Below are 24,597 nucleotides of genomic sequence, written 5' to 3'. Positions count from 1 at the left end.
CGGTGGTGATTAACTCTACGGTCTGTAAGGATCCTAAAAATGCGCTCCCTGCCTGTGGTGGTTCGGGAGATTCGGGCAACAAAGACAGGACCGCAAAAAGGAATGGTGCATCATATTTTAATTTCACAAGGCGCAGAACAGTTGATAGATGGTGGCGCCGCAGGGTGCTAAATGCGCGTGGCGGGTGACGTTAAAAGAACTGGCTTCCTGATTGGCCAGGTCCATTAAAAGTATCTTTCTGAGCACGGAATAATAAGTGACTGTTCTTACCTCATAATAATTTATGAGAGTTAAATTTTTAAGAACTATATGTAGTTTAATAAAGCAGGAAAAGAAGAAACAACAAAAGCAAGTTTTTTGTGATTTGTGCTGCCCCGTGGCATCCCTGTCGCGGAAACTGAAACCAAACTTTTAGACGGCACATTGTACTTACAATAAAATAAAATACAATAAAATGGTAACATGCTCTCTCTTTTCGTGCGCTTTCACGAAACTCGGCTAGATGAGTGGGGACCCCAGTCACCCCCGTGGCGTGCAGGGGGCGACCTGGGTAACGGAGGGACGATGCACGAATGCAAGCACGGAGAGGCGAGCTGAGCGCCGGCGATGTGTGCGCGGCTTTGGAGAGGCGGCCATTCTATTTGACACGCCAGCGGCTTAACGGCGAAGGAATGTTGTGCACCTGCGTAACCCCAGTCCAAGGCAACACTGTACCAAGGATAGCCGACGCTAGAGTCACTATACAGCTACGATGTGGATCTGGCTGTGGAGGGGTGACAGCATATATCGCGCGTACCATTGGCAGCTCCATTTACGTCAGAGTGGTCTGCTTTTGTAAATTTTATTTGCTTATAACTTCCCAACTAAATTTTATTTTGGAAAGCTTTTTTTTTTGTTATTGCTTTGTTTGTTGTCACTTAGCACAAGTTTCAGACCAATAAGAAAATGATTGGAGGGGCCCTTTAAAGTAAGAGTTTGCTTATGGCACTTCTTCCTTTTCGCCAATCCTATGTCAAAACCTGCTCGAAACCTATCTTGAAATGTGCTCAAAACGTGTTCCCAATTTACTTCACATCTATTGCGAAACTCGCCTTGAAACTGTGTGTTCACCAACCATGGGCTCTTTTGGAAAAACAAGCTGACCCCTGGTGAAATTCGAACCTGTGCCAGTGCCGGTCAGTGCAGTTAAAAATCAATGCCTTCGTCTACTCGGCCACTGTCACAAGTCTGGATGGGTGCATGTAGATGGGCGTTATAAACCACACACCGGCACGTCTGCGGTAGCAGATTGACACGCTGGTGAGATACTTCACGGTATTATTTGTTTTCAGGAAACCTTTCCGGAGCGGAAAAGTCTACCGACCAACCTTCACTGGGCCGAGCTCCTTTACCGTCAGCTGACCAGCAACCGGGCAAGTACAGAAATGCTCAAAAGGGGCAGAAAGCAGATTTCTGATACAGTTTGTTTACGGTGGTAATTAACTTTACGGGCTGTAAGGATCGTAAAAATGCCAGAGTTGTGATCATGCGCACCATATTTTTGTGTTAAAACAGCAATTCAAAATGGCAGCCAGAATGACAAAGGGTGCTCATCAACAAACAGCAAGTGAAGGTTTCCTGCGCCCCTGACTGGCCGACCCGTAGGAAATTTCTTGAATGTGTCTGTGCATCGTAGCCCAAACCTTGTTTCTCAATGGCGAGTCTTTTGTCGCACCATTGTGCCATGGAACTATCAAATCTGTCGCCCCGCAAGCTCCAGAGACCGGAATGGACAGCAGACATGGGGGCCATATTGTACGATGCCATCCCGATGAGCGACATTGATGACGGTCATTGGAAGCGTTCGCTCTAGGAAGCATGCTAAGCGGATACAAGAAGGTGCTAAGAAAATGTATTTTACTGTTTTCAATACGATGATTACAGTACTGTTGCCCACACTGCGGAAAATGTGTTTCTCTCGAAGTATAGTTTGAAACGAGCCTAAAAAGGTAAAATGATGTTTGCAATCTTTGCAAAATGTAGCATTTTCATTAGTCAACTTTTACCGGTGGACCAGGGTGTTTCCTTCGTAGAGAATAGTTTGAATTTATTTCTATTGCAACGTGCTCGATATTTGGTTTTATAGTCTGAAACTTTTAATATGCACTAGCTGACACCTACTACACAATACAAAACCAAAACCAAGGTTCTTCAAAAACCTGGTTGCACCCTCCTTACCATTCTCTGATGTGGAAAGGGAGGGAGGCGCAGGTTGTGTACAAGCTGCACCGGTGGATGTTGTGTAAGGGCAGGGAGGTTTACCATTTTTACTTAGTGTGAGCAATTTTCTTGGGGTTGAAGATTAGGAAAGGGACAGCGTGTATCACGTTTGGGTAAATTTCTGCCTGTAGTATACTTCTTTTCAGCGCAGGTTAGCAAAAGGCAAAAGTATTTTGCGATTCATTTGGAGCAACGCAGCAGATGTGTCAACTATCCACAAGGAAAAGTGCACTTTGACTGTGCATTGTCATGTTCTACGCTCATACATTCTAATTGGGGCCCATCTTTTTCACTTGCCAAGTTCGCTGAAACCAAGGAGGTTATAAATACTAGGAGGGGGCACGTTGCAATATGTGTGAAGCCTAGTCATAAACAGTTTAAACGATTTTGTGCCCAGCGTGACCGCAGATCTCTCTGGCGATTGGTGCGCGTGACATGTCACGTGGGAGATGGATGGTTGATTGTAGGACTCCTTGCAGGCTTGCGCGCGCTCCGTCCGGTAGGTTTTATCAGATCGAAGGCTAGACTGTGATGTATTCTAGTACCCCATAGCATGACGAAGGCTAGCTATGGTCACGTGATGTGGTCACGTTGGCATGGTAAGTGAGGAGAGTAAGGAGGAAAATGAGAAAGAGGCGAGGCGTCAAGGGAGCATGGCTTGTGGAGGCTACGCAGCCGACGTCATGCCCTCTCCTACCCTTCTATCCTCCTTGGCTGAAACAGAGTTTAGTCTGTTAATCATTTTAGTGGATTTCAAGAGCCATTCTTGGGAGCAAACCATCTCCTTGTCCCAAATATTTCTGATGAAATAAGCTCTACACCTGAGTGCAAGTCAAGATAATACTGCTGACATACTGTGTCTATTTTGGTGCAACATAAGAAAAGTACAAGCTTCGCCTTCAGCTCCTGATCGTTTCCTTCCGTCGTATGCGGCTGAGTGTTTGCTGAAGTGTTACTAAAGATAGAAAGGTTATGCTGGAGGCAAAGCTGTTACTATTTTTCTTCTGTGGCAACAGGGTATGGTATCGAATATTTAAGACAACCCTGAGACAGGGGGCACAGAAAGGGGACAGAACACGATCAAGTTTCTTGTGAGACTTCGTCGTGTTCTGTCCTCTTTTTGTGTCCCCTGTCTAAGGGTTGTCTTAAATCATGATTGTAAACCAGCTCGTTCTGTGTTTTGTCCCTTGTCCGTATCCCCAGTCTCGGGTTTACAACTATGCTAAACCAGCTCGGCTGCGCCTTATCACTCATTATAGTATCCAAATTGGTAAGGATTTCGAATCTAAGCAAAGATACTACCTTGCTTGCAGGATTCCTGCTGCCAGAGCCCGCTCTACCATGTGCAGGCCCTGCACCACCAGTGCTGATCGAAGGAGATGGAATGGTAAGTGACCAAAATTGCTTTGAAGGAACAATGAAGACGATTTAGGAACTTTGTTTGACGACTGAAATAGGCTTCATGTATAATCCAGGGAATGTTGACCAATTTTTGGCCCTAATCGTCGCCTGCGTGTCGCACAACTTAATAGACTGAGCTCACTAATCGTTGGCGCATGCATCACGCCACCATAACTGTAGTTCACTGGATGCTGATGGCAGTACACCAGACCGCTCGTGCTTTGCTCGCGTAGGCTAGGCTTGCAGCTGGCTTGTGGCACGTGCAAAAAGACTGCAGCTCCCAGGACACATTGCGGCAGCGGCGGCCATATTTATGGTCATATTTACGGCCATATTTACTAGAGTCCTTCGTTACTTTCCTAGTCATGGAACTTCCCCGTAACACTATGGGAGCGCTTCGTGTGCTGCAAAGCGTGACTGTGCAGTGGCGCTAGCGTAGACAGTTCAGCATAACTGGACAGCAGATGGGCATTCAGTAAACGCAGTGGTTGGCCCCCCGGAGCCCACAATCAAGCCCCACGGCCGGTTCGCTCATCTTGCGGTTGCGGTTAAGAGGAATTTTTATGTCGCAATACCAGCTCCACGGGGACATGGAAGTACCTAGCGCCCCTGCCTGATGGCGCGAAAATCCGTGTCACTTCAAGCACTAAAGTTGGATTTCGCATGCAGAAACTGACCGCAGAGGCTTGCAATGCGAGTCTAAGTAAAAGCACCCTTGCACTTTAGGAGTGGCAGGTAAAGTTACGGCCGGGGAACACCAAGATGAGCCAAAATGATAGATAAATCACGCTATACAAAAGCAGAGACGGGACTTGGCGTGGAAGGCTTCGAATTGTGGCATGATAGGACTTCTATGTTATAAATTATATTTTACGCGTGTCTTACTTTTTAACTGTGATCCTTTTTTAAAAATTGTGCTTGCTGTGTCTAAGTTTTTCTTTCTTGCTCAACTTATCTTTTATAGGTTAGTATTACAAAATGTTATTGTTATTATTATTTTAGTACTTAATTTTATTATATTGTTATTTTTATTATTACAATAAAATAATATTACAAAATATATATATGTACATAATATTACAAAACTGTTGTCACAGCAAAATGTAGAAACTTTTATCGCATTTCACGCAAGTAAACGTTTAATCTTTTATCTGGGTTTTACAACTTTCTCATTGCAACTACAGCTGCTAGATTTTTTTTTTTTTTTGTGGATGTTTCAATTTTTGAGTTTACACAACTGCAGTGTCTGTTAGGGCCAAATATGCGCCTTCTGTTATTGAATGACTCGTAGCAAGCACCTTGAATATTGAAAAAACAGATAGAATTGTAGTTGCTGGGGAAACAACGTTTGTTTCGACCCAGTTTGTATGAAAGTCATGCTAATGCCATTATGAAAGTCATGCTGATACCATTATCTTGGCTTCCTTTTAACAAACATGAAACCATGTTATCAGCGCAGTAACTTAGCTTGATCTTTTTTTTTCTTCAGGCTTGTCGATTTAACAGGTGATTCAAACAATAAAAAGTCTGTGGCACAGTCGTGCAAGTGGTAAAAAAGCAAGACATGCGTAAAATATAAATCTGAAAAAAAAGGTGTTTAGTGTTGGCGCGATTTGAACCCAAAACTTTCACGCAGCGATGACAAGACTCAACACCGTTACCAGTCCGCCACGCAAGACGGCAGAACTTGCGCAGCTGGCGCAGACGTATATGTATAACACCACTGCTTTTGTCTTGCGTGATTTATCTTTTATTTTGGTGCAGATTGACCTTTTCCGGCTGTAACTTTACCTGCCGCTTTTAAAGTTTAAGGGTGTGGTTAATTAGACTCGAATTGCAAGCCTCTGCGGTCAGTTTCTGCGAGCAAAGTCAAACTTTTGTGCTCGAAGCGACACGCATTTCTGTACCATTAGGCAGGGGCATAGGGTGCTACATAGTTCCATGTCCCCAAGGAGCTGGTCACGTGACATAAAAATCCCTCTTTGCCACAGCTGCAAGATGAGCAAACCGGCCCAGGGGACTGATTTTTGTCACGGGTGGGAGAAAAGTCAGAGTCTGCTCTCGCTGAGGGATGCTAAAATACTGTTAGCAGACACGTCGTCCGGTAGCGCAAGGGAAAAGTGTGGTTTGTCTGCTATAAGGCATCGACGCCATTGTGGGCCGTATGGTACTAATTATGTCCCACGGGCGGGTGGAGAGGTCGGGAAAAAAAGTTAAACTGAGAACATCTACTATTTCCTGAAGGGCGCAGTTGATGACCTGTGCTTCATTTTGAAATGCGAATTCCATTCGTTCTCCTGTCGTACATAACCTGACATCCGCTGGTGAATCAATAAGAATTAGAAACAAGCACCTACCTCGCATGCGAGAGCTTTCCTCTTCCGTAAATAGGTGAGGACTTCTGACCTACTTAGGATTATGAAAGCTCTCGTATGCCAGGTAGGTGTTCATTTCAAATTCTTAATTATTCTCGGGTGGATGTTGGGTTACGTACGACAGGAGAACGTATCCAAATTTCTAAACGATGCACAGGTTGTCGATTGCGTCCTTCAGGAAATAGCGGAGGTTTCCAATTTAACTTTGTTTTCAATCTCCTCTATAATCTCACCACCTGCTAGCTAGTATCTGCGAGCAAGTGGCGTCTCGGTTCCGTCAGCAAATGACACCTCGTGACAGACGAACCGCGCCTCTTTTGTAGCAGACGAACCCCGATCCGGCTGAGATCGTGCTCTCACCACTGACCAAAATCGGGCTCCATGATTAGAAAGTTTTAACATATTAGGTGACAGCGTCTCTAAATCGACTGGAACAGAAACTGCCAGTAAGCTTCACAGCCATTTTTTTTTTCGGCATGTCAACAGATTTCCAGCTTTCAAATGCGAGGTTAGAATGCCAGGGTTTAAACGATACTGGATTATCTGAGACCTTAATTTTAAGCACAGTCACGAAGAATGAGCATCATGCTGCCGATTCAAGTACTTTGTGCAAAGGCAAGTGTGAAATTGTGGGTTGCGTGTGCGTAGTCGCGCACTGGAGACTTTGCGCGAAGATAAGCGTGAGTTTGCGGGTCGTGTGTGCGTAGTCGCGCACTGCATGACCAGGCATGAGTGGCATTTTCATTCGTAACTGCTGCATTTGTTAAAGCATATGGGTAAACCTGCAGTCCAGAGGAAGAGCAAGAAGACACGCGAGCAGAATACGCGCAGCACGGCCGACCTGAACACAGTCTTTCAGCACGAGAGCTGCCGCTCGAGTCCCGTAATGAAGTTTGAAATTGTGCAGTAGATTTTCAGTGAGCTTGCTGTTCTTAGATCCAAATAGGCAAGTAGCACCCTAAAAAACAGTCCGCTTGCTTTTTTTTTTCTCGGTCACAGGTTTTTTTGTCAGTATACGTAAACGTCCACAATTACACCTTCAAAGAGGCATCTCCGCGTCAACAGCGCTGGTTCCTCTCTTAAAGCTTGGCATTTTAGTGAAGGTATGTTTAAAGTATTCTCGTATGCAAGAAATTGTCAAGCAAACGGAGGATAGCAAGAGTATAGGTGGTTTGTCCTTACTTTCGACAGGAGCTTCTGTTCCTGTATCAAACTTTGGTGGAAGTTTCATGACCAAAAGCATTATTAAGGACTCTGGTTTCCCATTCAAAAGTAGTGTAAGGCTTCTTCCTCATTGATTTTCTCATTCTCGGCGTCCACGGTGGGTTCTTTGCTACCTACCAACACCACGAAGTCTTCGTTTGTTGGAGCACCGCACACCACCACCGTGCTGTCAACATCCACGTAGAGTTTGCACAGCCCCTTGAAGACCTAATACCCTTGAAAAAAGAATTTCAGTGCCCTTAATACTCCTGGAATTTATTTGCATTCATTGTATTTCTTAAACATAAACATGCAGGCGGGTCAGTTATTGTCATTATTTGAATATCGGGAAAACTTTGTTTCGGCTCTTTTCTTTAAAACTTAGGGCCAAGCAAACTCGTGACAATAAAATGGCGTGTGCACTTAACCCGCAACGGCACATGATCTTGTTATATGGCAGTATCATTATGAAGTTCAACGTTGGGTTTGATAATGTGACTAAGACTCACTGTTTTGCCAAACTGTGGTAGTCTACTAGATGGAATGTTTTCCAGATTAGTAGATTATAGTGTTCACAAGGAAATTCTTATTGAATGCAGGTTCACCTTGGCAGTGGACTAAAAGTCACCAAGCTTAAGCTTGATGATTTGGTATCGAAGCTACCGGAGCAACGCTTCGTAAAGGACCTTTCCCGGATGATCTACTCTACTGCTGAGCTCTGCGCTCGCAGCGTGACCGGAGAGCCGAGCCGGCGCTTTCTGAAAGAGGGCGCGAAAGGGAAGCTGCCGGTGACACCTGCAAAGATGATGGCCCTTGCAAGTAAGTGCATAGAGTGTCAAAATATACTAGAATGAAAAGGGGTCAACCTTCAACAAATAATGTAATAATGCAGAAAGTTGATAGAGTTGGTAAATGTCTTAAAAACAATGAGTTGAGTGATGTGCTGTCCTTTTTCAAGTCTTTTTTAAATTTAAACTATTTGGAAAACCATAAATTTATTGAGGTTCACTTGGAAAACTAACAGGAATAATAAGGTTGAAGTATTAGACAACTAAATATTTAATAAATGAACTTGTGCTCACAAACAAAATAAAATTGGTGGCGACTAGCGTTGGCGGTGTCGATGTCAGCGTGACTGGTAAGACCTTACCATAACCCAAGACTATCTGCCTGCAGCCACCATGTGCTTCCTTTTACACACATTCGACAGCCAAGAACATTTCCTAGAATAGAAAAAACAAGCTTTCGTGGTTATATTTAGCTGGGACATTCCAGACAACCAGAGGATAAAAAGAACTACCGGTGCCCAATATTGGGCCTCTGCCCAAGAGCTAAATGTGCTGCCATCTTGGCCATGCATGCTGCATTATGTTTTGTGAAAGCTTTGCAAATGCAATCCCTCTGCTTTTTGTTTTTGCTTAAAGGGCCCCTCCAACAATATAATTATGTTTCTGCTTTTTTTTTGCGCTCCCTGCCTTTTCTGTGGTTCGGGGGATTTGGGGAACAAAGACAAAACTGCAAAAGAATGGTGCATCATATTTTCATTTGACAAGGTGCGGAATGGTTGTATCGATGGTGGGCGCAGTGTGGTGCTAAACGTGCGTGGCAGATGACTTTAACGGAGCTGGCTTCCCGATTGGCCAGGTCCACCAATAGTTTGTTCCTGAGCACGGAATAATAAGTGTGAATGTTCTTACCTCATAAATATTTATAAAAGTTGTTTTTATTGAGCTCTAAGACTAAGGAAAAAACTAAATGTACTTTAATAAAGCCCAAAAACAACAAAAACAAGCTCTTTGCGACATGTGAGCCGCCCTACGGCATTCATGTCGCGGAAACTGAAACCAAACTAGCAGACGACGCATTGTACACACGTGCTCTCTCTTCTCATGCACTTTTACGAAACTCGACTCAGTGAGTGGGGACCCCGGTTGTTGCGGCATGCGGGGGGGGGGGGGGGGGGCGACGATGAAGGGACGATGCACGGATGCAAGCACTGAGAGGCGAGCTGAGCGCCGGCGATGCGTACGCGGCTCTGAGAGGCGGCACGCCCACCGCCCAGCGGCTCCGCGGCAAAGAAACACAAGGCACCACTGTATCAAGGATAGCTGACGCTAGAGTCACTATAGAGCGACGATGTGGATCCGTCAGCGGAGGAGCCGCTGCGTGTTTTGCGCCTACCATTGGCATCTCCATTTACGTCACGCAGTGGCCCACTTCTGCAAATTTTGTTTGCTTATAGTGTCCCGAATAATTTTTATTTTGCAAAGCGGTTACCGTATATACTCGAATATAACGCGCCCTCGATTGTAACGTGTACCCTTTTCTCGAGGTCCGAAAAAAGAAAAAACGCCATGACTTCGATTGTTACGCGCGCCAGATTTTGTAGGTTAAATACAGAAATTAAACTTTTTCTCACTTGGAACAAAGGTTTATTCCGAATGCTTCAATCTTGCGATGAAATGAACGGCGCTGTCTCTCGCCGGCAAGGTCGTCATCATGGCGACGGTCTGGTGCAGCGCTCGTGGGACAGTACGCATCACTCGTCATTGTTGTCGGACAACTCCTTATCGCTGTCAACGGCCCAAAGCGTTTCATCTTCGGTGCCGTCCATAGCGTTAGGAATTCCGCACTTCTTGAAGGCCTTGATAACCATGGCAGACGGGATCGTGCACCATGCATCTTTCACCCATCGCACGTGATGCGGCCCAATTTCCATCGCTCTCTGCGTACAATATCCCTTTTCTTTTGAATCCAGCATCATGGTGGGTCTTTGCAGTGGGAACTTCCACGCTGATATGAAAGAAACACAGGAGCTGGCTACGCAGCTTCTTAGCGCGTAATGGGCGGCTATTTTGGAATATCGATGGCGATATGGTAGCGCAGTTTTGGTCGCACTCGTTTGTAGCGCACATGCGATTTTTGGACCTTAGTTAGATTCGAGTAAATACGGTAGTTTCTCAGTGTTATTGCGTTGCCTGCGGTCACTCTCGGCACAAGTTTCAGACCAGTCAAAAACCTATTGGAGAGGCCCTTTAAATCTCTGTATTCGGGAATGGATGGACACATTTCCAGGAATAGACGGAGACATATTCCCTGTAAATCAGCTCTTAAAATTATTAGTTACATGGTCATGGATGTTTTACAATCTGGATTTAAGTTGATTGGTGTCTTTGGCCAGGTGTTTTGGTACTGCCAACCTAGGTTTATAATTGCCACTGTAGCCACTTGTGGAATGTTTTTGTTAAAATGTTTACCATATGATTTGTAGACTTGCACTGAGTTAATTTAAAAGGGTTCTGTCCTTCATCTTAATGTTCCTATTAATTCTTCCGTGGCATATTACCGTTAAGATTTCATCCATTAAAAAAGAAGCAATTTTTTTCAATGCTATGTATATATATAGTTAAGAGTTCAAAACCATATGCTTTGACCTTGATAGATCTACTTGTAAGTTTCAAATGATGTTACGCCCACACCAACCTGAATGTACCGATGACATTTTGACAATACTTGTCATGCATGGTCGCTCTCGAATTGCGCTTACCTATTGGTAGAAAGAAAAATTCTGTCTTTGTGTTGTGCATTTCTAGTGCTTCAAAAAATTTACAGGGAATTAAGCCCTCCAGTTCCTTTAAATTATATATATATTATGTTTGCGAAATTATAACAAAAAGAAAAAAAAAGTTTTTCTTCCTTGCACAGCTGTTTAACGCAGATATCTTTACAATTTCTCCAGGTGGCCTGATGTACTATGAGAGGGCAAAGAAGCCAGAGCCTGAACGTCGCCCGATCCTGGAGCTCCAGACGGTAGTCCGCGACATCCTAAAAGACTTCTTGCCTGATGTTGCGAGGCAGGGCAGAAGGAGGGTCGCTCCGAAAGAATAAAATGGCAGTGATTCCTTATACCGTTTCACAGTGGAATTATTTACTCAACGGCAAGTACATACTAGTTGTACCAGCGTGACAAGTTAATGTGACCAGTTGAACCACCATGACACGTTCAACCAACATGACCAGTTCAACCGGTTCAACCAGTATGACCAGTGTGACCAGTTCAACCACCATGACCAGTGTGACCAGTTCAACCACCATGACCAGTGTGACCAGTTCAACCAGTATGAAACTGGTCAAACTGGAGCAATATCCAAGTTTGAAACTGGTACCAGTTTGAACTGGTTGCCAGTTTAAACTGGTCTTTCCAATAGGGTGGAACAACACTTTCGGGGCTCTAGTTCGCGACAGTCAATAAAATTATCACAAAAAGTACATAAACAATCGGTGTCTACCCAGAAAATAACAGTGAATGCTTGGAACACTGCTTGGAATAGCGAAGCTTCACCAATACACGACTAGCAATGACTAGTACGTCGCAACTCGAGGAGAGCAGTACACTATGCCCGTCCTATCCACAGTAGTGGAATGAACGCTGGAGTAGAGGAAAGCAGACTCCGGGATTTGCTCTTCCAATGTGGAAAGAAGAAAGGGCTTGTATCTCCTGCTGCTAATGAGCTGTATTTAAAGCTTGCAAGCACAAATCAGTGTGAACATGGAACCACAACCCTCGAATGCTTTGAGGCACCAAGTATGAAGTACACTGAAATAAATTAAGTATGCCAATGCTGCACAAAGCAAAAAGCTGTGAGTTCGGAAATTACAAAAATGTGACTCTAAAGCAATATCATTGACCTTCTGTAACTCTCAGAATCAACCATCCTGCCTTATGTCAGACAAAAAAAAAAGCATTAAACAAGTGACATAAAAAATTCCTAAACCCGCATAAAAAGGCATTAAAAGAGAAACTACTTTTTGGCATTTCGTTTAGGTTCGAAAGCAATTCGTTGCACCAGACTCCACATTTGAGTGTTTCAGATCAATTAAGTACTCTAGTGTAATGAATCTGCGCCCGAACTGGTGATGATACGTGTAGTCAAAGATGAAGTAGAGGCAGAATGCAACCAGGACTGCCACAGCAGGCGACGCGGCTTCGAGGTCTCCCTCCACTGCCACATCGCTGGGCGCCTCTGGATTACTTAGGCTTGAGCTGACAGCCACCGGGTAGATTGCACCGCCTGCCTGGAACCAAAAAAATGTGGAAATCATGTGATATGAAGTTGAAACATATCATCCCCAATTTAAATAAACTGTGAAGAAATATTAGATTTTTCTAAGACGCATTTTGAGCATTTGATGGGCCACTGATTCTAGCATTATAAAGCATCAACCATACTTACCAGACGTGACTAGTTTAGCTGTTGACTAACCACCACTGACTAAAAGTATCACATGGCTGGTGGTAATCGTAGATTAGTAAGCACTTTGTATTCGCCGGTCATGTTAAAATTTGTCACCCCGATTTACTTATAAGACTAACAAATCTTAGTCAAAGGGGTACAACTACTGTAGCAGGTTAGTATATACAAGTGCTGATTGTTGGGCGAGTTGGTATTGTACGTGAAAAAACATGAGAGCGCTTTAAGACAAGGACAGAGGAAGAACGTACACCACAGAACGCTACACAACATTAGCTACTCAGCACCACAGCAGACCCACATAACCGCCAACTCTAACTGCCGAACTTCGGCAAATATGCAAACATTTTTGCCGAAGTGCTCTGCCAGATTAAAATTGAATGTATGTTTTATTTAAACATGAGAAGAACAGTACACAAGGACGAAAACAAAGAAAAAGAACACACCCAAAAAGAACACACCGAAAAAGACACGCTCAAGCGCCTTGTGTGTCCTACTCTAATTTATTTACTCGAAGTATACTCTCAATTTTCTATGGAAAATGAACGAACATCACACACACACAAAGAAAATATTAAAATCAAGAACCTCATTTCAAGTGCCTAAATGCGAACAAGAACATCAAAATAATATATCTGACTACGCTTACCTGCAGTTGCGTCCAAGGTAGCAGGCATCCAGTACCCTCGACGAAATCACCCTACAACGTTGACGCAGTAGCAAAGAAATATATTCAATCAACTTCAGATAATGCAAACTTGAGCCATCTGACTCGCCCACTGAATGATCAGCTTTCAAAAATGCCTGATCAGACGCAAAAAAGAAAAATGCCAAGACAACAATATACTTTCTAGTCTCTCTGCCGACAATAACTTAATGACCTTACTTAGTAATATACTACTATTAATTTTCGCGAAGCGCACGAATAATTTCTAACTGCCGAATGTTGAACTTCGACAAATATGTAAATTTTGTTGCCGAAGGGATTTGCCTGATTAAAATTCGATGTATGTTTTATTTAGACATGAGAAGAACAGCACACAAGGACGAAAACACAAAAAAGAACACCGAAAAAGACGCACTCAAGCGCCTTGTGTGTCTTACGCTAATTTATTTACTCGAAGTATATCCTCAATTTTCTCTCAGAAATGAAAAAAACAGCACACACACAAAATAAACATAAAGATCAAGAACCCCATTTCAAGTGCACAAATGGGAACAAGGAAATCAAAATGAAATATCGAACAACGCTTGCCTGCAGTAAGCAGTATTAAGAACTGTCACGGGATTTGTCCAAGGTAGCAGGCATCCAGTAACCTCGACGAAATCACCCTGCACTTAACGTTGCCGCAGGACGAAAGAAATATATTCAATCAACTTCAAATAATGCAAACTTGAGCCATACCTAACGCGCCTACTGAAAGATTAGACTTTTAAAGAAGCCTAATCACACGCAAAAAAAAAAAAAGTCATGACGACATTATAATTGTTAGTCTCTCTGCCGGCAACAACTTAATGACCTTATTCCATAATATACTACTTTTAATGATTGCGGAGCGCACGAATAATTTCTAATTGCCGAATGTCGAACTTCGGCAGATATGTAAATATTTTTGCCGAAGTGATTTGCCTGATTAAAATTGAATGTATGTTTTATTTAGACATGAGAAGAACAGCGCACAAGGACGAAAACACAAAAAAGAACACCGAAAGAGACGCGCTCAAGCGCCTTGTGTGTCTTACTCTAATTTATTTACTACAAATACCCTCAATTTTCTCTCGGAAAGGAACAAACAGCACACACACAAAATAAACATAAAGATCAAGAGCCCCATTTCAAGTGCATAAATTGGAACAAAAAATCAGAATAAAATATCGAACTACGCTTACCTGCAGTTAACAGTGTTAAGAACTGTCACGAAACGAGTCCAAGGTAGCAGGCATCCAGTACCCTCGACGAAATGACCCTACAACGTTGCCGCAGGACGAAAGAAATATATTCAATCAACTTCAAATAATGCAAACTTGAGTTATATCTAACTCGCCTACTGAATGATGTTTTAGAAATGCCTGATCACACGCAAAGAAAATGCCAAGACAATATAATTGCTAGTCTCGCTGCCGGTAGCACCTTCATGACCTCATTCCGTAATATACTACTATTAATGTTTGTGAAGCCCACGAACAATTAGCTCAAACATTTATATTCGGTATTTCATAACGTGACATTTTGCGAAACTATTTATTAAACCTCGTTAAATTAAAAACAAACAAACAAAAACGTTGCTATTAAAAGTCAGTGTTCAATACTGAATTTTACAAATATCAACGACGTTGAGAATTAATCGCGCCTGTTGGCCGGTGCCGCCAATGAATGCCGACTACTGCTCTGCGAAAAAAAAAGACACCAACCACCTTATGAGATTTTCAAATATTTTGATCAGATCCTCAATTTAACGTCCGACGCGACACACCAACGGCCCTCAAAAGAGAAAACCTCCTACCCCCTCACGCCTTAAACCTAGGCGACCCCCGTAACAAAAGGCGCCTTGTCGCCCGGCTCGCCGAACCGCCGCTCTCCCCTTCCTCCACCCGCACACACATACACCGGGAAAAACTGCTGGTTACGCCACTGGTTAGCGAATGTCAACATTCTAAATATGCGCTAGTGCAAGCGACTGTCATTTCTGTTCTTGCTCTTTATGAATTTCGATGGTCTAAACCGTGTCTGCGTTCGCGCCACACACTAATTTTATCGAACGCTCGACGCCTTCAAACGTGCCAACATGTCCGCCAAGCCTTTGTCTAAGGAAGACGGAGGTCGCCTTCCCGGGCGGTCATAACCGACGCCAACTGCCGCCCGCGCAGAATATTTCCTTACCTGCATACGGCGCACACGACTTGGATCTTCGAATGAAGTCAATGCAGTGCTCTCAGTGACCTCGTAAGAAGAGACTGAGCCGAACAGAACAATAAGGAACGTTCCTGCGCAGGGACGCCTCCGTCGAACGTTCGAGAAGAAAGACCGTTATGCCGTTATGACCGGGAGCGTCGACGGGGAAGGCGCCGACCTGTGGCGCCGACGCTCCCGGTTGGCCGGGCGAGAGCTCTCCCACGCATGCGCGAAGAATGACGTGTCATACGAGGAGACCAATTAGCGAACTGGTTTGCGCCTTTCCACAGCCAATCGCAGCGCCCAGGCTTTGGCAGTGCTCGAACACGTGCACCCTCTGGGAGGTAATATTTACCTCTTTGGTGCCCCTTCGAGGCGAACTTCACCTTGTAGCACCGCATTCCTAGTGTCCGCTGCGCCTGAGGAGGTAACAAGCGGAGCGCTTCCCCCCTGGCCGGGAGGAGGGTGGTAAAGGTGGTCTGTTACCTCCTTTTGGTCCCCTTTTTTCTAAGAGTGTACGCCTGCCGCCCGCCCGCCGACGGCCCGCTTCTGTCACTACGACACCGTGTCCAAAGGTAGGCGCGAGCTATATCCTCCATGACTCTGACAAACTTGAAGGCGGTCGATGGTCCAATAGCAGGTAACACGCACGCAGCTTGCTAAGCGCGGCTAGCTTGCTACGACGACTACGATAGCTGCTTCCTGCTGCCAAGCCCGGTAGACCGCTAGGCATAAGAAACAACCCAGCGCGCCAAAGTTACTTACGCTATGTAAATGATTATGATATTTTTTTATTATAGAAGGGATGGCGCTATGGCCTCAGTAGAGAAGGGGGCTAAGGACGTGCACAAGTTCACATTCTGCGGCCAATGCCGGTCGAGCGCGCAAACTTCCATAATGAGAGTAGCGTCTCTTTAGTATGAGCGCCGTTTTTTGGGGTGACCCAGTCCTGCAGATTTTGAATGCATGGGTTAGGTACTCGGCTCTTTTTTCCTGTAAGCCGGTGCAGTCCCATAAGAGGTGCTGAATAGTGAAAGAACCTCAGTTCCTCAGGAATCGCACCTTCGAGATCAGCTCGGGCGTCAAGCAACGTCGCACTTCCAGCAACGTCCGCGGAGCGCCTCAAGGAGCCATACTCTCGAATACTCTCGTTAACTTGGTGATGAGAAAGATAACGAGAGTGTTGCGCGCTGTCCCCCACCTTCAACAGATAACGTGCGAAGTTAAGAAATTTTCTTATCGCTAAATACAGTTAAAGAGACCGACGTCCTTGCTATTCTTTGCGTCGAGTCATAACATCGTTAGTTGTTCGCGGCGTAAATTTGTTTGGTTGTAAAGTGAGCTAAAGCTCTTTGTCCGAGACTTTTAAAGAGTTTAGTTTGTTTCTAATTGCACTTCCTCTTGTGTGTTGACTATGTGTCAGCGTGTCGAACGAGATGGCTTGATCGAAGCGATCGCTACTCTTTATATGAGATGTCCACGCTGTGCGTGTTTACACGCGTGCCTCCGCCGAACTCTTTCAGCAATTAAACAGCGATCTTGTGCTCCAAACATCGAGGGAGCCGGAAGGTTACTACTAAATAAATAAAATAAACGAAGGTTGCGCGAGTTTGTTGGCATTGAAAACGGCGCCGGCACTAACGTTTGTCGTAACGTTAGAGCCGTCTATTCCATAACGGAACGTTACGAAATAAACATCGAGCGACTCAGCGTCAGGCGGCTCCTCGAGATTGGTACGCTTGCTCGTTTTAATAGATTTAACTCAGTTGATTAACCGTTCCTAACGACACTGAGATACCAGCATCCATCGTTATGCCATTACATGACAATTAACGGGAGACAGAAAACAACAAAACTAGCTTTTTCACACAAGACATAACATTTAATAAAAGTTATCAAATAATAAATTCCTTCATTTTACGGTTTGGGGAAAGCAGGGTGAAAATCTTCGTAGATGGACGTCCCTTCCTTGTACTGCAAGTGTTCACATTACAAATTGCATGGCAGCATTGTGCAGCAATTAGTTCGCTAGCTTTCGTCTCTGCTGCGACGAAAACTTCATTTTATAAAAAGTTTCAGGATGAGAAAAGCATTCTTACCATCCGTGGGCGGCCGCAGGAGACGATATGAGAAACTGCTTGGTGGTCTAGCAGCCCTTGCTAGCGTCAAGTATCTTAAGGTAGCGTCTAGACAGTCACGTTGGTAGCTTCAAGTATTTTGACTTTCGGTTTCACAGCATTTCCAGGGCATGGACGCTCGGCCACTAAGTGTGATTCGCAAACTTTATTGTTTTCTGACTTCCGTTTACCCAACGTGGACAAAGGACTAGGCCGTCATGCATTTCATTTCTAATGACACTTTCTTTTTTATTTAATGCAACTACACATGAAGTTGTACTGGTTAGCGGTAGACAGCTTCACGCCAATACACGCGGCTCAAGGTTAGTTTTTGTCTTGTAATTGTAGAAAGTATTGTATTATCTTAAAGGAAACTGTGCTCTGGGCAGTATTCTTCAGGCGTTGCAAAGAAGCTAAATTGGTATCAGATAGCAATGACCTTAAGCATAACTGGCGGATGTTGCTCCATTAAATTTGTTTAACCTTCACAGAATAACTGAATTGAGTTTCTCAAAACTATCCCCCGAGCTTTTTTGGACTAAACAAAATCCTTACCTCAACAGCGACAAAAAAAAAAAAAAAATAGAAGGAGATTTGAAATGAATATGTCACCGCCCGTGTTGCTCTACTCGGCGTGCGCATCGTAAATTTTGGCACCGCCGACGTCGAAGCTTTACCCACTGCGATAAATCTAAGTCGAACGCCACCTTCGATTACATCGAACGTGGTGTTCGACAGATTATTTTTTCAGCAAAGTCTTCTCTTTGAAGTGAGCTGAAGCAAAGAAGGGAATGTCTGCACGCTGAACCCACAGAGCGCGCTTGTTTGTCTCGAGTTCAGTCGTTGCACAAAGCGACCCTGGCTCGCGATGTCTTGCATCAATGCGCTCAGGTTCTTTTTTTCTGTGTTTATCTCATACCTCACCTGCCGGCCTTGCAAGCACGCGGCGCTGGACTCTTTTTTGTCGCATGCTGTGCAGTTACATTTTGCATAGACTTGTGGCAACCAGTTGGCGGCAGAGCGGAGAGGCATGGTTTCGTTTCGATCGAACACCCGTTTCGCTCGCGCGACGAAGCACATGACCTGCAAGCCTGCAGGAGTTGCCCTCACGTGCAAGTGAACCAACGATGCGAACATAATTGCACAACAGAGGCACCAGCCGGGACGCTTGCAATTCATTGTTTTACATTTAATTAGTTTTGACGAAAACCTGGCACGTCGGCAACCAGTAAAACGGTGGCAAGCAGTTTTTCGGAATAGCTTGGCAATGCCTACAGCACTGTACACTTGTGGGATGTCGCAATATTTCTTTGGAGACATTGAAATTGGACATTCATTACTACCCTAAGCTAAAACAAAGCTTGCTCCAGCCTTGCAGAATGTTTCGAAAAGCAAAAAGAAATGTGTCATGTCATTGGCATTTCAGTTACATCTTGAAAGATTCCCAGGTGGCCGAACTTCACCATAATTGGTTTATTTCGGCGAGCATGATTCTCTTCGCGTGTCCAGCATTTAAAACAAATATTTTTATTTTTATTAGAATATCTACTTTAAACGGTACTTTTGCTGCTCCAAAACACTGTTTTGACTGCTCCAAAAGCCACTTTTTCTGCTCCAAAACGGCTTAGGCCAATCACATCACTGCTATATGAGTTTCAGCATTTGTCAAGGAGCGCAAAAATCACAGCCCGGGGGTTGGCCATTGCAAAAATGTTGACTCAGAAGCGCATAGGGAGGAAGCTTTACAAAAGTATCCACCTGCCTCTACAAGTGAAACCAAAACTAAAAATCTGGGTTCCATTTGAAAAAAAAAATTGTCAGCCCGAATTAACTCAAGGCGGCACGGAGCAAACAAGCCATGGTACGAGTAGGCTTGGTTCAGGCTTTTGTAGGGGTGGTCGATGACTTGGTGTTTTCTAAAAAGTTATCTTTTTCAAAAAGTGTGGTGGTCGAATATTCGGGGATGGGCATTGAGTCAGGATCTTAAGGTAAAAATTTCATCCACATGCCGGGATTCATGTGCCTTGTCCCCCTAGGTAGGGGGACAAGGCCTTCAAAATTTTAGGTTCGCAAAAGGGGTGCGTCAGTATTGACGTCTCATTTTACGTCGGGCCTTTCATATTTAAACTCCCTATGAATGACATGGCTAAAATTCGTTTGGGTGTACTTCCTCCCAGCAAGTATATGGTTCTGTCTCAAAAGGTCTAATCTGATGTTGACTGCACCTAAGGTCTCCACCGACGATTCATCAGGACGAGACCCAACCGGGACACTAGGGAGGAACGGCTTAAGCAAGGGAGGCTACATATACGACAGCTTCTTGCGGACAAGAAACGAAAATAGATAGATGGTGGGTGTTTCAATTGCTAACCCTTTTGGCGTGCACATTATGTTTGTTATGATTGAAGATTCCTGCAGAGTTCAATTTCAACTATTGTTAAATACCGAGCATGCGCTCAGATCGCAGAAGCGCCTACCCTCTGATTCGAAACGATCCGCAACTAATCAAAGGGCATACCAGACACCCATCCACCTGTTTTCAGCAATGCTCAAAATATTAAAAGGGCACATCAAGCGCCAGGTGCTTTGGCGTCTTTGCCACAATGGCGCCAGTTGCAGAGCTGACAGACCTGTGACTGGCACAAGCCATGGCATGGACTTTGGGAACCAGGGAATCGAGATTAAAGAAGTAGCTCAGAAATTGGAGGCGGTTGGTGAAGGTGAGCAGAGTTAATGGAAAACAAGGATGAAGGGGGTCCGTCGCATGAGGCATCTATGTCCCGTGCATGTAATTTGAATGTGCTGTAGGCAGCTACTCGAAAAAAATTGTTACTTGTACGTAACTAGTCAAAAATCTCTCTTGCAGTTTCCACGGCCCACAAGCCAGCAGGTGCCAGTTCGCTCTCGTTCAAAGGTGAGGATTCCAAATTTTCTAGTTTGCTCTGAAGCAGCAATACTGAAGCCAAACAAGCGGTACGGCATATTTAATTGACGGAACTTGGAACGACTGGGGACGCTTTCACCGAAGCTTGTTTTGCTGCAATACACGCGTGTATTGTAGCAAAACAAGCTTCAGTGAAAGCGTCCCCAGTCGTTCTGAGCTCCGTCAATTAAATATGCTGTATCGCTTGTCTGTCTGGCTTCAGTGTTGCTGTAGGCGACAAAACATGTGCCCAGTTTTGTCACAAGAGGCATATTATGTCACGCACATGTAATTTTGATTTTATCTGGCTTAGTGTGTTGTAGGTGGCTGGTCAAAGAAATTGGTACTTGGACGCAGCTAATCGCAAATCTTTCTGACAGTTTCAAAGGCTTAAGAGCCAGCAGGTCCCAGTTTGCTTCTCCTCAGAGGTGAGAATTCCAGATTCCCGAAGCAGGAATACTGAAGCCAGACGACCGGTACAGCATTTTTAATTGACAGAGCTCGGAACGACTGGGGGCTCGTGCATTGAAGCTTATTTTTCTGTAATACACGCGAGTGACATTGACGTATGCCCAGTTACGTTGCAAGAGGTTATCTATGTCCTGCGCATGTAATTGTTTCAATCTTTTCGACTTAGTGTACTTGGCTTATTGCGGAGAAGGCGCTGTGTAACCGAGCTTTCGGTTGCACGTCAAAAGATCCCCAGGTGGTCGAAATTAATCCTCAGTCCTTCGCAGGGGCGTGCCAGAAGCCCGTCGTAGGTTTGGCACGTAAAACCCCCAAATTTGACTTTTTAGTGTATTTTACGGGGCTACTCAATGTAATTGCTACTTGAACGCAACTAATCGCAAATCTCTCTTCCAGTTTCCATGGCCTACAAGCAAGCAAGCACCAGTTTGTTTTTCCTCAAAGGTGAGCATTCCAGATACTTTAGTTAGGTGCAAAGCAGGAACTGTGAAGCCAGACGAGCCGATAGGTTTATTTAATTGACGGAGCTCAGAATGATCGGTGGCAGTGGAATGGAAGCTTATTTTTCCACAATCAAACGCAGACATAATTTTGAATCTATCCGGCTTAGTGAAGGATTGCTACTTGTTGCAAACTAATCACAAAATTTTTATTTTGCAGTTTCTATATGGCTACAGCTAGCAGGTGCTGCTTTCATTAAAAGGTGAGGATTTCACATTCTGTTTTCAAACAGCAAGTTTTTGAATGAGGGTCCTAAACAATTAACTTTCTTTTGCAGTAAATGCCAGATCCTCCAGTTCAGGAATATGTTAAATATATTTGCTATGGATAAGCCCAGTGTTTTGCTTCTTTATTCATAATTTGAACACAACACTTTTTATTTTATTACTCAGAAATACACACAAGAAGAGACTGCGTTGCAAAGAAATATCGTGCTGAACGTGATATTCCAACTCGCATATAGTTTTATTGGTAGCCGATATAATATATTGGATTCCAATATCCATTATACGCTGAGTATATTGGAATCGTAAGCCCTTATTGGATCCCCATACGACACATGGGGATCCAATAGAGTTTATACGGTTTTGGATTCCAATATTTTCAGCGTATTATGGATATTGGAGTCCCATAACAAATCCTTATTGTAATACAATACAATAAATGTAATGTTTTCCAATACACTGTCTATATTGTATTGCAATACAATAAAAAGATATTGTTTACCAATATCCATAATACGCTGTTTATATTGGGGTTTTCCAATAGGGTTATTGGGCTTTCTCATTGAAAGGTAGGTCGCGGGTGTCCCAGCTAGTCATTCTGAATGGTTTGGTGGTTGTTTAGCATTTCAAGCGCTCGAGGCTGTGTGTACTGTGTGCCGTACGCACACTTGCGCTTTCGATCAATGTGAATGTGTTTGCAACGCGAAACGTTTCTGTTCTGTGTGTATCCACCTCCAATATCGTTCTCTCTCGTATTGCCGTATGGTAACTCCTGCTGTTTTACGATATCATTCACGCGATGTCGTATATGTGGGCGTACCGATATCCACATGTTGCTTCACGGGCGATCAATAATGTGTTACGTATCCTCTTAGTCCGCGGTATATGCCGACGTAATTCATGTTGGTAACTTGGAATTCGTTCTGAGATTTATCCACGCGATATTGTATTCTCCTTTGGGCCCGTGATCGACGACCGATATTTATATATCGTATATGTCGGTCACCAATATGCACGTGGTGTAGTATTCTATTCCAATAACCGTAAGTTCTGTCGGGATATTGTACTTCGATATTGTGTTGTATACCAATAACCGCAAGTTATATCGGGGTATTGTGCTCCAATATCCTGTTGTATACCAATAACCGCATACTATATCGGGATATTGTGCTCCGATATGAATTCCCATCATGCGTATTGGGTTAATCGGATAACAATACGTTTTTATTGATTTCCATCAACTTCATTGGAATACAATATTTCCAATAAGCCGAGTTCATATTGGCCCTTTCCAATAGGGGTTGCACTGCCCCTTTAATACAGTTAAGATTCTAGTATAAACGCGGTAACGGCAACAAAAGAACATTAACATGATTAAACACATAAGCACAAACAACGCACTTTCAATAATCGCACAAACTTGTTATTTACCTTTCAGTAAAAACTAGAATATTACCACGCATATTTACAAATGCCGACACAATAGCGAACGTATAACGACGAAGAACCAAATTCCATTCTATCACGAGAATAAAAAAAATCGACTGCAGCACTTTACTCGCGTCTTACATGACCAAGATCTCGTAAATAAGTTGTTACTCACCTGTCGATCGTATCCGTACGCACCACAAGATCAACCACAAAAATATTTGAACACAAACTTGTAGAAGTCTCTTTCCGTCGAGAGAGAGGTCATCGGCCAGTGCCATTGTTGACTAGTTGGCACACACGCCACTCAAACCGTAGCAGGACTTGTTTCGCGAATCCACGCAAATGCCGTAGTATCAAGCAAACACAAAAAGAAAGAAAACTACTCGAAACTGCGGTGACGGCAAAAAAAAACAAAAAAACGACGGGTAGGAGCATCAAAAGACCCCCCCCCCCCCCCACACACACACACACACACACACACACGCGCACACGCGCACGCGAGAGCAGCACCATCAGTGTGGGACGAGAGGCCCCATCTCTTGCTCGTGTGCGCTCCCTCCCTGCGGTGATGACTGGATTTTTTTCGGTTCCTCTCCCTTTAAACCTTGGTAATGCGTTGTATATTACGTTTATATTATATATATAATAGGTTGTGCAAGACTGCGCTTTTAAAACTTGTATTAATGCAGAAAAATGTGCACGAAGGTTACCGCACCACTCAAGAAGAAATATTTTTTTCACGTCGATATGCCTCGACAGCAGAGCTCTCCTGACGTAGTTGCGCCATGGCCTTCCTTCCTTCGACGTTGTGAGGTACCCACTCGGAGCGCTACGGCCTTATTTCTAGGAGGTGTTGGTTGAGCCGATTTCCCTTTCCCTCTTTTCCCCTGCCACATTTGGCGGGTGCGGGTATCTATATGTTACCGTAAGATCAGTCTTTTTTCTATGCAAAATGTCAATTTGAAAAGCATTCCACATAACGGGGCACTTTCTTCTGATTAAGACTACTTTTTGGCAATAGAAACTTCATTTAAATAGAGAAATATATATCTAGCCGCATTCCTCACTAAATTTCAGCTCCGAAACATCCACAGCGGAGAATACGTTCAGCGATTCCTTGTGCAAATGTAAAACTTCGAAAAAGCTGTCTGAAGTTTCCACACCACAACATTTGATTTTACTGGTGGTGGTGGCAACAAAAGGCACTAAGTGCATAGTGGTGCCTTCAGCTTTCACCCAATCTCCTGCACGGTTTTGCTGAGCGAGTCCGAGCTTACAATGCTTTCTCCAAGTGTCATTTTGTTGTCAGCGTGTGGACATTGATTGTGAAAGGAGTGAGGAATTCGGTATGCTGGCAATACACAAACCAACATCAGCAAGAATGGGCGGGCCAACCATCATCGAAATGCACAGCCAGACAAACCGATGTGACTTTCTATAAAAAAAATAATGGTTTTAGTCAGTTTTGTGTTCAATCAGGGCAGACTTTTCGATTCTTGGACGTATGTATAGCCTCTTCCACGTGAAAGCTGAACTTCTGTGGTGTTCGT

General features: G+C 44.0%; 1 long non-coding RNA gene across 1 annotated transcript; it reads left to right on the top strand.

The window, feature by feature from the left end:
* Window positions 1-9,507: 9,507 nt before the first annotated feature.
* LOC120842446 lies at window positions 9,508-11,144 on the top strand. The gene is made up of 2 exons (XR_006077627.1): window positions 9,508-9,967; window positions 10,978-11,144. It is a non-coding gene; the product is annotated as an uncharacterized LOC120842446 (long non-coding RNA).
* Window positions 11,145-24,597: the final 13,453 nt, after the last annotated feature.

This window comes from Ixodes scapularis, unplaced genomic scaffold (assembly GCF_016920785.2).
Source record: "Ixodes scapularis isolate PalLabHiFi unplaced genomic scaffold, ASM1692078v2 PGA_scaffold13__105_contigs__length_92229423, whole genome shotgun sequence".
Classification (NCBI taxonomy): Eukaryota; Metazoa; Arthropoda; class Arachnida; order Ixodida; family Ixodidae; genus Ixodes; species Ixodes scapularis.
This window is presented reverse-complemented; position numbering and strand designations above follow the sequence as displayed.